This window comes from Ornithorhynchus anatinus, chromosome 10, assembly GCF_004115215.2.
Source record: "Ornithorhynchus anatinus isolate Pmale09 chromosome 10, mOrnAna1.pri.v4, whole genome shotgun sequence".
NCBI classification, from domain to species: Eukaryota; Metazoa; Chordata; class Mammalia; order Monotremata; family Ornithorhynchidae; genus Ornithorhynchus; species Ornithorhynchus anatinus.
The window spans coordinates 42,234,843-42,247,821 of NC_041737.1; positions in this window are offsets into that span (position 1 = coordinate 42,234,843).

The following is a 12,979-nucleotide window of genomic DNA, read 5'->3' on the forward strand; positions in this document are numbered from 1 at the left end:
AGAGATTGAATATGTGGGTTGAATGAGAGAGATGAGTCGAGGATAACACCAAAACAATCAGGATAATGCCAGGATAACCCGTCTGCCAATCTCTAGCTTTTCAAACACTTGGGATTCTCTGGCCCAACCTCAGAGATTGACCTGAAAGGAAAGCGGCCATCTCAGGACAAGCAAATTATTAACCCCACGATTCATAAGCCCCAACCTATTGGTGCTGCCTCTAAATCTTAGTTCTCGTCGTTTCCTCAATGATGAGGAGTTGAGAGTCACCGTCAACGTGTAACTCTTCCTCAATTTGAAGAAGTTTTAGCTGTTTCTTAACCTACGGTTTCCTGGGCAAAGTAATCCTACCTGCCTTCATCTCTCTGCCAAGATCTTATCTTGGGAGTCAGAGGTCGTGGGTTCTAATCCTGCCTCTGTCACTTATCCGCTGTGTGACTTTGGGCAAGTCACTTCACTTCTCTGTGCCTCAGTTTCCTCATCTGTAAAATGGGGATTAAGCCTGTGAGCCCCACGTGGGACAACCCAGTGACCTTGCATCTACCCCAGCGCTTAGAACAGTGCTGGGCACATATTAAGCACTTAAGAAGTATAATTGTTATCATTATTATCAGTTTGGCAGTATTTAATTGGGAATCCAGGAGAGGGCATAGAATATAATCCCGGCAATGTCCCCGGAATATTGAATCATTGCAATATCAAAGAGCAGGTGAAGAGAGGAGTTCTGGTCTTCATCCACTGAGATTGCATTCCCCATGAGTGATCATCTGTAAAGCAAAATTGGACTAGAACAAGAGGAACAAAGCCACACAGATGAAGTCAAGGTTGGGAGAGACTCAAAGCCCAAGCGACCCTGAGATCTACATTCGTAGTGCCAAAGCAAATAGCTGGCACTTCTTGACCAGAGGAGACTATGGTTCAGGTGGTGCATGAAGTGAAACTTGACGCTGAGGTAGCAATGTGTGCCAGAGAGTTTCACATCCTGTATTCCTGAACGGAGTTCTGAAAGCATCTGAAAAACCAGGAACTGCTAATAGGGTCAGCAGAAACGTAATAGGCAACAGGACTGTGCTATTTCAAAGCTCAGGAGCGTCCTTTGAAGAAGAAAATGATGAAAATGTTAGAAAATCCCCTTCCACCCAAAAGGTTGCCATTTCTTCCTCTTCGAGTTTCCTCTTCTGAATCTCTTCCCAGAGCAGACAACTAGCTACAATTTTATACATTTGAACACTGTCCTATTCTTCATTCTCCCTCCTGCTTTCCTCCCTTTTCCACTGGCCAACTCATTTTCAATGTGTCTGGAAAAAAGCAACAGTAAAAATCAGCCATTCCATCAAGTGATTGAACAGACTGAGGACAAAGCACTTGGGGAAATACAATAGTAGCAAAACATCCATTCCCTGCCCCTGAAGACTTTAGTGTCTAATAAGGAAATGTAAGACTTCCTCCATCGGTTCCCAGCTCATGAGAAGAAAAGGGCAAGAACCCTTTATTAACTGAAGCTGGAGTTTGGCAATTAGCTCCATGGCCACTGACCAATGGCAGATCTTGATTTATACCAGAAAAGAGAATACACAATGTAGATTTCATTTCATTCACATTCTGGCCCTTTCCCAAGGGGCGGGCAGTCAAGTGAAAGCGATGTGGAACAGATTGTGAATTTGTGGCTCAACTTCCATTAAAGAAAATCTCTTCTAGGGCTATCTCACTGCTTTGTTCATTCATTCAATCACATTTATTGAGCGCTGTCTGCTAAGCACTGTAGTAAGCGCTTGGGAGAGTTCAAAATAAAAATAAGCAGATATATTCCCTGCCCACAATGAGCTGGGAATAATAATAATAATAATAATAATAATAATAATAATAATAACAATAGTTTTTGTTAAGTGCTTACTATGTGCCAGGCACTGTACTAAGCGCTGGGTTGGATACAAGCAAATCAGGTTGGACACATTCCCTGTCCCACGTGGGGCTCCCAGTCTCCAATCCCCCTTTTACAGAAGAGGTAACTGAGGCCCAGGAAAGTGAAGTGACTTACCCAAGGTCACACAGTGGACAAGTGGAAGAGATGGGATTAGAACCCATGACCTCTGACTCCCAGACCCATGCTCTACCCACTACACCATGGGAAGACGATGAGCATGGGACAAACATCTCTCAGCCACATCTCTTGGTTGGTTGCTACTCAGGCCTGGCCTTTTAAGAGGCACAGGGCATACCTAGAAGTTTTCTCCAAGAAATTCTGCAAAGAGGCATTTGGATGCAAGATACTTGTTCCAGACCTTTCTTCCCGCTAAAAGGATTCTTTCCAAAATGACTACAGCTCGGCCTAGTGTAAAGAGCACTTGGATGAGTAATAGAGTTAGTATGCATACTTGATCCCTACCCCCGAGGAGCTGACAATCCAGTAAAATTATTGTACTCTTCTAGGCACTTCATACTGCTTTGAACAAAGAAGGCATTCATCAAATATAACTGATTGATACTGACTCCTGAAAAGTTTTCAATTCTGCATCTGTTGGCAAGAGAGGGCTCACAGAGTGCCCTAAAATCAATGGTCAGGAATTTCTGCTTGATGCAAAGAGGAATGGGAAAATAGTAGAAAATAAGTGTTTACAATCTAACCATTGAAACAGACCCTAAAAAAATTCACGGAAAGGAAGGAGACGGAGCTACATATTTGATTTTTAAAATGGAATCTGTTGGGCATGTGCCAGGCACTGTCCTAAGCGAGAGGGTCGATATAAGATAATCAGGATGGACAAGACCCATATCTCACATGGGGCTCACAGTCTTAACCCCCATTTTACAGATGAGGTAATTGAGGCAAAGAGAAGTTAACTGACTTGCCCAAGGTCACATAGTAGACAAGTGGCAGAGCCAGGATTAGAAGCCAGGCTCTTCTGACTCAGAGGCTGGTGGACTAACCACTAGGCGATGCTGCTTCTCACAATGGGTCCTGTGGAACTCAGTTACGTAACTGGGATTTATATCATATCTTCACCATAGTTATGCAAGAATGGTCTCACTCATGCTATGATCCCATACAAAGATAAACTTGGATAACAGAACTTTGGCTTCCCTGCTTTCAAAAGAAGCCCTTCCAAGGGTGGTAAAAAGCCAGAGGCAACTTGTTCCTGAAGAATTGTTTCCCTGTTTTTATGAGTTGTCTTTACTTGCTTATTAAATCAACTCTAGGAGGTAATGTTTATGTTTTAAAGTAGGCATGGCACACTATACTTGGGGGTCAAGGGGTTTCTTTTTCAATTTGTATTTGCTTTGTTCCTCAGCAGACATAGCCTATTTTGGGGGTATTACATTCCCTCACGTTCCACTGGTGCAGAATGAGGACCTTCTCGGGGGAATTTGGCTGCAGCGTTCTATATCCTAGAGAGAGTGCCGCTCTTCCCCTCCACTTTGAACAAATGTCAATTTCTTTTTCCAGACAGAAGCAGAAAGTTTCCATCAAAGCCTCGGGGTCACTCACCAGTCTTTGTGCTTTTCGATTTTCGAAGGTGTGGGGATTGCGTGCAAATCCTGTGATGGAGCAGGGTTGATGGGTTGACGCCCAGCATGTCATGGTGAAAAAATCCCACCAATACGGGTTTCAAAGAAGAAATCTCAACTGAGGCCAAGGCTGATTGTCAGCCCAAACTGAAGACAGACATTCTCACGCCCACCCAAGGGCGTCCCTAGATCTATACATCAGCTCCCCCACTGACCCCCACACACTCCAACACACACACACACACACACTCTCTCTCTTCATTTCCCTCTCAACCACACACATACACACATACAAATACACATGCCACGCATCAGCACAACCTGCCAACTTCCATCCCCATGGGAGCTCTTCCAGCAGCCCACAAGAAGAGGTGTGGCCTAGGGGAAAGAGTCCAGTCCTGGGAGACGGAGCACCTGGGTTCTAATCCCGGCTTTGCCAAGAGCCTGCTGGGTGATCTTGAGCAGTCCACTTTACTTTTCTGAGGCTCAGGTTCATCATCTGTAAAATGGCGATGATATACCTATTCTCTCTTTCCTTTGTACTGAGACCCCCATGTGGGATAGGGACTGTATCCAAATTGATTATCTCACATGATCCAGTGGAAAGAGCTCGGGCCTGGGCATCAGAGGATGAAGGTTCGAATCCCGGCTCTGCCACTTGTCTGTTGCGTGACTTTGGGCAAGTCACTTCACTTTTCGGTGCCTCAGTTATCTCATCTGTAAAATGGGGATTGAGACTGGGAGCCCCATGTGGGACAAGCACTGTATCCAACTTGATTACCCTACATCTATCCCAGCACTTAGAATACTGCCTGGCACATAGTAAGAAGTTAAAAAATACCACAGTTATTATTATTACCCCAGGTCTTAGTAGAGAACTGGACATAGAGTAAGCGCTTAATAAATGCTATCAAAAAAAGCAGGGGGCAGAGCTGGACCCCATGGAAATTTTAGGGAATGGACATTCATGGTAGGGTGATTTTTAGCATCTGCTCAGAGCCTGGGGAATGGGAATCACTAATAGTACACCCATGGGATACAGTGGAGGAGAAATCTCGTACCCAGTGGGTGGTTGGGGGAAGATTGCAACGCTCATTTTTTTATGGTATTTGTTGAGCATTTACTATGTGCCAAGGGTGGTTCTAGCCACTGGATTAGATACAGTCCCCATCTCATATAAGGCTCAAAATCTAAGTATGAGGGAGAACTGGTTTTGAACAGGTATTTGCAGTTGAGGAAACTGAGACGCAAGGAGGCTAAGTGACTTGCCCAAGATCACACAGCAGGCAAGTGGGAGAGGCAGGATTAGAACCCAGCTATGACTCCCAGGCCCATGCTCATATGAGCCTCTAGGAGGTAAAACCATTTTTTTTTGTAGGAAAGAGAGGGGGAAATTAGAGGCAAGTTTTCCTTAAGGCAAATTTCCTCATTTCAGTCTTAGGTGCCTGAAAGGAGAAAACGGGGTCTCCTTTGGATTGGGAGAATAGGAGTCAATACCTGACCTTTATGGAGGCCAATATTTATTGTGGGGCTTCTGAATGGGGATCAAAAGCTGACCATCATAATGATGGTATTTGTTAAGCACTTACTATATGCCAGGGACTGTAGTAAGCTCTGGGGTAAATAAAAGCTGATCAGGTTAGACACAGACCCTATTCCACATGGGGCTCACAGTCTTAATCCCCAAATTACAGATGAGAAACTGAGGCACAGAGAAATTAAGTTACTTGCCCAAGGTCACCTAGACAAATGGCAGAACTGGGATTAGAACCCAGGTCCTTCTAACTCCCAAACTTGTGCTTGATCTGCTAGCCCGTGGTGGGGTTTGTTCTTCACAGTAGTACCAAATCTTAGGCAGTTCATTGGTGGTCAACTTTGCAGTCCTAAACAAGTCAGTGAACTCTTCCGGCTTCCTTGAAACTGGACCTATCTATTCCACCCCATATGGAAGACTTGGGAACTGGTCTCTGTTGTAGTGTACTTTCCCAAGCATTTTGTATAGTGCTCTTGATAAATACCACTGATAAACTGATGGATTGGATTTTGCAAATACAGACGGGCTATCCTTAGCCATGCAGTTTGAGTTGTGCAATCCGGATCTGACCGGTCGGTTTGGTCCGTGCAACTCCATTCTTACAATTCAGAACAAAAGCGATGACTCACGCAGCTGCGGACTTGCCAATCAAAAGGTAATTGGACAATTGAGGGGTAGTCTCTGAATGGATAAGTGAGACCTCTAAGAAGGTTTGTCGGACCGGTTCTTTGAGGGGGAAATGCAAGGGTTTTCAGGTCAGATGTTTGGTTCTTTGAAGACAGGCTCTCCGACGTATGGGGGAGGGAGGAATCACAGAATTCTTCCAAGGATATCTGATTGGAAGGGATGATAAGGGAAGTGCCTTGACAATCTTCTTTGCTCCTTTCTGGAGGCTGGATGCTTTGCAGGGAGGGGTGGCTTCAGTGCTCTTGGCTCCATGGAGTCTGTGAGTACTCTGAATGGACTGAGATAATGAATGCGGCCTTATGTACTGTGATCTTCTAGCTGAAAACAGTTAGGACTCGATCTGTGCTTGCAACCCATGTGCGGCCTCTACGGGGGAATCTGGGCCTCTGAATGATCATTACTGTCTATCTGACCCCGTTCTCTTTTCGTTTCGTTTTTAGTTCTCTTCCACCAGCTCCTCCTCTGCCTCCTACTCCCTAAGCATGGGGGTCCCTCAAGGCTCATTTCTGGGTCTTCTCCAATTTTCCACTTAATGTACTTCCTTGGTGAGGTCATCTATTCCCACAGCTTCAACTACCATCTCTGCAGTAAATAATCAGGTTGGACACAATCCATAGCCCACATGGGGCTCACAGTCAATCCCCGTTTTACAGATGAGGTAACAGAGGCATAGAGAAATGAAGCAACTTGCCCAAGGTCACACAGCAGACAAGTGACAGAGCTAGGATTAGAACCCAGGTCCTTCTGACTCTCACGCCTGTGCACTTTTCACTAGTTCATGCTGCTTCTCACGTATATCTGCTGTTTAACCTTGGCCAAGTCACTTGACTTCTCTGTGCCTCAATTACCTCATCTATGAACTGGTGATTAAGACTGGGAACCTCGTGTAGGACATGGATTGTGTCCACCCTGATTATTTTGTATTGACCTCAGAGTTTAGTACAGTATCTAGCACATAGTAAGCACTTAAAAAAATACAAAAAAACCAACTCTCTTCATCCCTACTGCTTTATCTTCTCCCTTGGGAGGGGAACAAGAGGCAAACTTTTCATGCCTTTCAGAAGCCTCTCAGAGGTTTCCCAAAGCTTCAGAGTTCCTGATCTTAAAGATCTGTAGCCCACCCACCAGGGCCCTCCCTTGTGAAAGATCCATCCCCAGAACCTACCTTGGCAACAGACTGTGGGTACAAACTTTCAGTGGAGGCATAGATTTTCCTTAGTGACCAAGAAAGATGAGATAATTAATCAATTGTATCTATTGAACACATTGTGTGCAGAACATCTTACATAGACCTAGGGAGAGTACAATATGGTAGAATTAATAGACAGGATTCCTGCCCTCAAGGAGCTTAGAGCTGATCATTCAGTGATAGTGTATAGCTTTGGGCTTGAAAGTAGCTGAAGCTGCTAATTCCATTGTCTTTCTGGAAAATAAATCGCAATTGGTGGAAGTAATATTTCACGAGACAGTTTTACCTGCAGAGAGGAACATTAACATCAGCATTAACGGGCTCATTGCATCTGTTGTTGACAGCTAATAATGTCAAGGTCCCAATGGAGTGCTTTGGGGAAAACAAAACTAGACCGTAGAAATGTTTCCAGCAGTATAGTTTTTGTTTTGTAAGAAGAGAAAACATTTTGTTTCAGTAAGAACACAAAAGCAGACTAGGAGAAAGTTAGAGGACAGATTGTATCGCTCCTCCTCATGCAGCCTGAAACGGACTGTTGCTTGCCTCCAATTTGAGAGAAGCTTTCTGAAAGGAGATGCAGTAGCAGAAAGAAATTGGAACATAACTCTTTCCCAGCTGGGAAGGTGGGATTTGGACGAACCATCTGGTTTCTGGTTGAAGTTTTAAATTTCTTTGGTTATATAACCTCCCCTTTAATATCTTCTGAGTGTCTTTTCCCTGCACAGCAAATTTTAAAGAAATCTCCCTCCCCATATCTGGAGAAGGGTCCCACCCTATCCTCACCAGCCCTTGGAGAGGTGTGGTGTCACAGACTGTAGAAGGAGGCATGCACCCTAACAAGTTTGGGAATTTACTGGCAAGCCCTGCTTGACAGGGTGGAGGGAGGGGCGGTGAAGGGACTTGTTGAGCCCCATATGGGACAGAGACTGTGCCCGTCACTTAGTACAGTGTTTGGCATGAGGTAAGCATTTAGTAAATGCCACAATTATTATTTGTTTGTTTAGTGGTATTGGTCACACATTAATATGAAGATTAGAAGTGAGAAGGCGGTCCAGGACATGAAACAGCAGGAGCAAGGAGAGAGAAATGGAAGAGTTGAGAGTGAGGTACTGCTAGAAGACTGGTTTGGAAGGAATAAATGGTAAGGGAGGCCATAAATAAGTAAATAAATAAGAGTTATACATGGCTGAAGGGTTAATGTGATCTGGGGATCTTGAAAGATAGACAGGGAAGGCTTGTTGGAGGAGATGGGATTTTAGGAGGGCTTGGAAGGTGGGAGAGTGGTGGTCTGCCAGATTAGAAGTGAGAAGGAGGTCCAGGACATGAAACATCAGGAGCAAGGAGAGAGAAATGGAAGAGTTGAGAGTGAGGTACTGCTAGAAGACTGGTTTGGAAGGAATCAAGAGAATGAGCGGGAAGTAGTGGGTGGAGAAGATGGACATGTAAAATGGAGCAAGAAGGAGGAGAAGCAGTAGGAGCAGCATGGCCTAGTGGATAGAATGCAGGAATGGGAGTCAGAAGGACCCGGTTCTAATTCCAGCTCCCAAGATCCCAAGGATGAGGACTGAAGTCCCAGGATTTGACTAGATGACACTTTCACTGTGCAGAATGGCGCACGCACACACACACACACACACACACACACACACACAGCAGGAACCTGAGGAAGTCAGTGAAGGCCTCCCCCAACAAAAATAATGCCAAGATAACCCCTGCTCCCAGCATGCTTTGTGCATATGTGACCAGTGATAAATGAGGCTGACTTGGTATAATTTTTTCATTTCCTTAAATAAAAATACTCAAAGAACTAAATGCCAGCTCTTCACCTGGCAAACAAATGACATGGTGATGGCTCTGTCCACTAAATCTACAACTTGAATAAAGTAACCAGTGATTATTTCCAAAATTACTATATTTGTCACAAGAAGCAAGAGGACTTCACCACACCTCATTAACTTTAGGCCATATGAAGGTAAAGAAATTTCAAAAATACTAATTTTCTTCCTGGTTTAAATGGACTTCAATTTCACCAGATACTTGCAAGCATATTTTCACATGAAAAAACATGGCTTGACTTCAAAGCTCTCCATCACCTTGGCCCCTCCTACCTCACCTCCCTTCTCTCTCTCTACTGCCCACCCCGTACACTCTGCTCCTCTGCCTCTCACCTCCTCACTGTCCCCTGTTCACGCCTATCCCGCTGTGGACCCCTGGCCCATGTCCTACCGCTGTCCTGGAATGCCCTCCCTCCTCACATCTGCCAAACTAACTCTCTTCCCCTCTTCAAGGCCCTACTGAGTACTCACATTCTCCAGGAGGCCTTTCCAGACTGAGCCCCCCACTTTCCCTCTGCTCCCCTTGCTCTCCCCCCACACTCTGCTCTTCCCCCTTCCCCTCTCCTCAGCACTATGCTCATTTGTATATATTATTAATTATCCTATTTATTTTGTTAATGAGGTGTATATCTCCTTGATTCTATTTATCTTGATGATGATGTCTTGTTTTTGTTTCGTTCTGTTTTGCTTTACTGTCTGTCTTCCCCGTTTAGACTGTGAGCCCGTCACTGGGCAGAGATTGTCTCTATCTGTTGCCGAATTGTACATTCCAAGTGCTTAGTTCAGTGCTCTGCACATAGTAAGCGCTCAATAAATACTACTGAATGAATTGAATTAATGAAAAAACATGCCTATTTGTGGTGTTTCCCTTTTTCTTCTGCCCCCGCAGGGATTACATAGAAGGAAAGTAAACTTCAGTTTTATGTCCCATTCCCGGTCTCTTAAAAGCCATCTCTCATCCTATCTATTGGACAAAGTGTCTCCAGTATGTTCTAAATAGGGCACAGGACTACACTGATTTGAGTGTATAAGTGAAGCTATCTTTAAAATACCAGCCCAACTGGTCATTTGTAAAACCAGAATATCTCTTGACATCCCGAATGGTCAGAAATTGTGAATTCTAGCTGGATTTTCAAAAGGTGGTGAACATAATGAATTCCCTCTGTTCCCTATTAAATGTGCCTTTCCACAGTATAACTTTTATCTTTTAAACTGATCACAATTTTACAGTGGGAATAGCTCCATTTACTAATTAAAATAAGATACCCCAAAATGTTGTTTCCTTTCAGCTTGAAATCCATGCTCAGGCCTCTGTTCAGAACACCCCAATGCTTCCAGAGAGGAAACACAAATCAATTTTGGATTTTGTGGACTATGTGGTTATCTGGAAATGGAATCTTGTATGACTTTTCTGTATTCAGCTTGAGGGCAGCTTAGAGAAATCAAAAGCTTAATAGCACCCAATTATGTCTCTCCTCCCAGACTGAATGTTCTGAGATGACATTTTTAAATTTCTCTCGAGTTCTGTTGACAAAGGAATTCTCCAACACTTATTCAGAGAACAATATGGACTCTAATTCGGCTCTGGGAATCTAGTCATTTGTCTGAGGAGTTAGTTCCCCCCGTTTCTCTGATATATAGGTCCTGAGTCTAAGGACCCCACTAGAATGTGATTTTGGCATATTTAGTCCACTCTTGGGTTAAACTAACATTTGAAAAACTTCGCCTTCCTGAGAATTACAATTATAATATTTGGTTTGCTCCTTCTGACAAATTTTCAGTTACCCCCTTAAGATCACAGAAGTCACCTTATAAGGGAAGAAATAAGGATAATTTTGGTGATTTATTCAAGTTGTTTAAACTCAAACAGGGAACTGGCTTAGAAAGGAGCTTAAGTTGTTTAAACTCAAACAGGGAACTACTGCTCAGACAGTCAAGTGACAGATTTTCTACTACGCTCAAAAGCACACTTCAACTTTAATCAACAGGTTATTATGTCATATTGGTAGCCTTTCAAGAGCTAACACTTTAAGAGTCAAATGGTACAATTCAGATAATCACATCAGACTGGTGGTTGTGCTAGAGACCAAAGATTCCTAAGCATTTGGAAAAGAGGAAAGGCAGAAAAGTCAGCAAAAGTTTTCAAGGACCCAAGGAGGAGGTAATGAGTAAAGGATGAATGAGCTTTTGGTCTGTATATCTAATTCACCTGCTCTCCCAATGAATCACTGAAATTTCATTAAAATGTGTTTAAAATCACTTTAAAGCACAATAGTATTTATATTTTTTTCCAGAAATATGTTTTTGTTTAAAGGGCAGTGTTTGGTTATGGATTTATTCACTTAACAGATTAAGCTTCTTTCTCATCTTAATAAATTTCCTTCCATCTCATTGGACCTGAACTACAAAAATTGAGTTTTGAAACACAAAAGCCTAACACTGTGATGCCTAGTGTCTGGGAGGAGCAGAATGAACCAGGCAGGTTTAGAGTTAACAGAGCAAGTTCCTAAGTATTGCAGTATTGGCTGCTTAGCCACTGACCTCCACAGATATTGCCACTGTTCTACCTCACTCCACTCACAACTGATGTGGACAATGCTCTTTGCCCATGCCAATTAGTCAGTCAATCATATTTATTGAGCACTTACTGTGTGCAGAGCACTGTACTAAATGCTTGGGAGACTACAACAGAGTTGGTAGACATGTTCCCTCCTTACAGTCTAAAGGAGGAGTTTACAGTCCAGAGGGGGGAATTCTATGTGAGAGCATTTTTCTTGGCTTGTGAATTTAAAGAGTGTCACCTTGGATGCATGGTGAATTTGTGGCTGTTTTTTCTTTATCTCTTTCACTTAACTATTTCCCCTTTGTGTAATTTATTTTAATGTCTGCCTCCCCCTGTAAACTAAAAAATCCTGTTTTATTACACTTTCCCGAGTACTTAGTTTAGTGCTCTGCACATAGTAAGCCTTCGGTAGATCTGATTGATTGATCTCACAACTGATAGCTACTTCACTATTTCACAGATATCCTCCTCTCTTCCTTGCCTTGCCTTAATCCCTCCACAGACCATAAGATCTTCACTGCACCAGCATTTAATTATCTTAATTCGGTGTCAATCTTTCTTAATATCCTTTCTGATTTCCCACCCACATGAAGGTCAAACAACAGAGGGCTAGAAGCCCTTCAGATCTTCTCCTCCCAGGGATTAGACTCAGGAAGGAATAGCAGTAGTGTACAAACAAAGGGTATTTATTAAGGGCTTACTATGTACATAGCACAGTATTAAGTGCTGAGAAAGAATACACAGGGGAATTAGACATGGTAAGGTAAAACAAGTAAAACTAGAATTCAATTCTCTCTAGCTCCTGGTGGGCAGGGAACATGTCTACTAACTCTGTTGTACTGTAGTCTCCCAAATGCTTAGTACCGCAAGTGCTCAATAAATATGAATGATTGATTGAGAGCCTTAGGGCACCTGTTTGCATTAATAATACACCAATAAGCCAGAGTTACATAGGCTGGCTCAAGTCAACACCTTGCCCCTAAAATTGTTTTTTTAATCTTATAGTATTTTTTTTGCATTTACTATGTGTCAGGCACTGTACTACACGCTGGGGGTAGGTACAAGCTAATCAGGTTGGACACAATCCAAGTCCCACATGGGGCTCATGTCTTAATCTCCATTTTACAACTGAGCAACTAAAGCACCAGAGAAGTCAAATGACCTTCCCAAAGTCACACAGCAGACAAATGGCAGAGTCGGGATTAGAACTCAGGCCTACTGACTCCCAGGCCTGTGCTCTATCCACCTGACCATGCTGCTTTTTCATTTAGAGCCAAAGGAGATCCCTATTAAACGAAAGCCTATCTCCTACCTACAGAGGGGAGGGGGCAGCCACTGATCCATAAATGGAAGCTTCCATCCCCTTGACTGATCCAGAGGGTAAATGTCCCTGCTATTTTTGATATGGTACCCTCTGAAGAAGCATGGTACCCAAACTTCACCAACTCCCACTGTCTGATAGGATGGGGGAGGGAAGGGAGGCATTGGCAATTTGTTTTCTTGGTATTTTTGGGGGTGCCTTTGGGGAGCTCACAATCTAATCTTTATCTTTAAAAAAATGGGAAAATCATTTTCCTATTATGAACCCCATGAAATATGACACTTAAAATAATGCAGGCTTATGGCCAGTAGAGAAAATACAAGAAACAATAAAGGAACTAGAG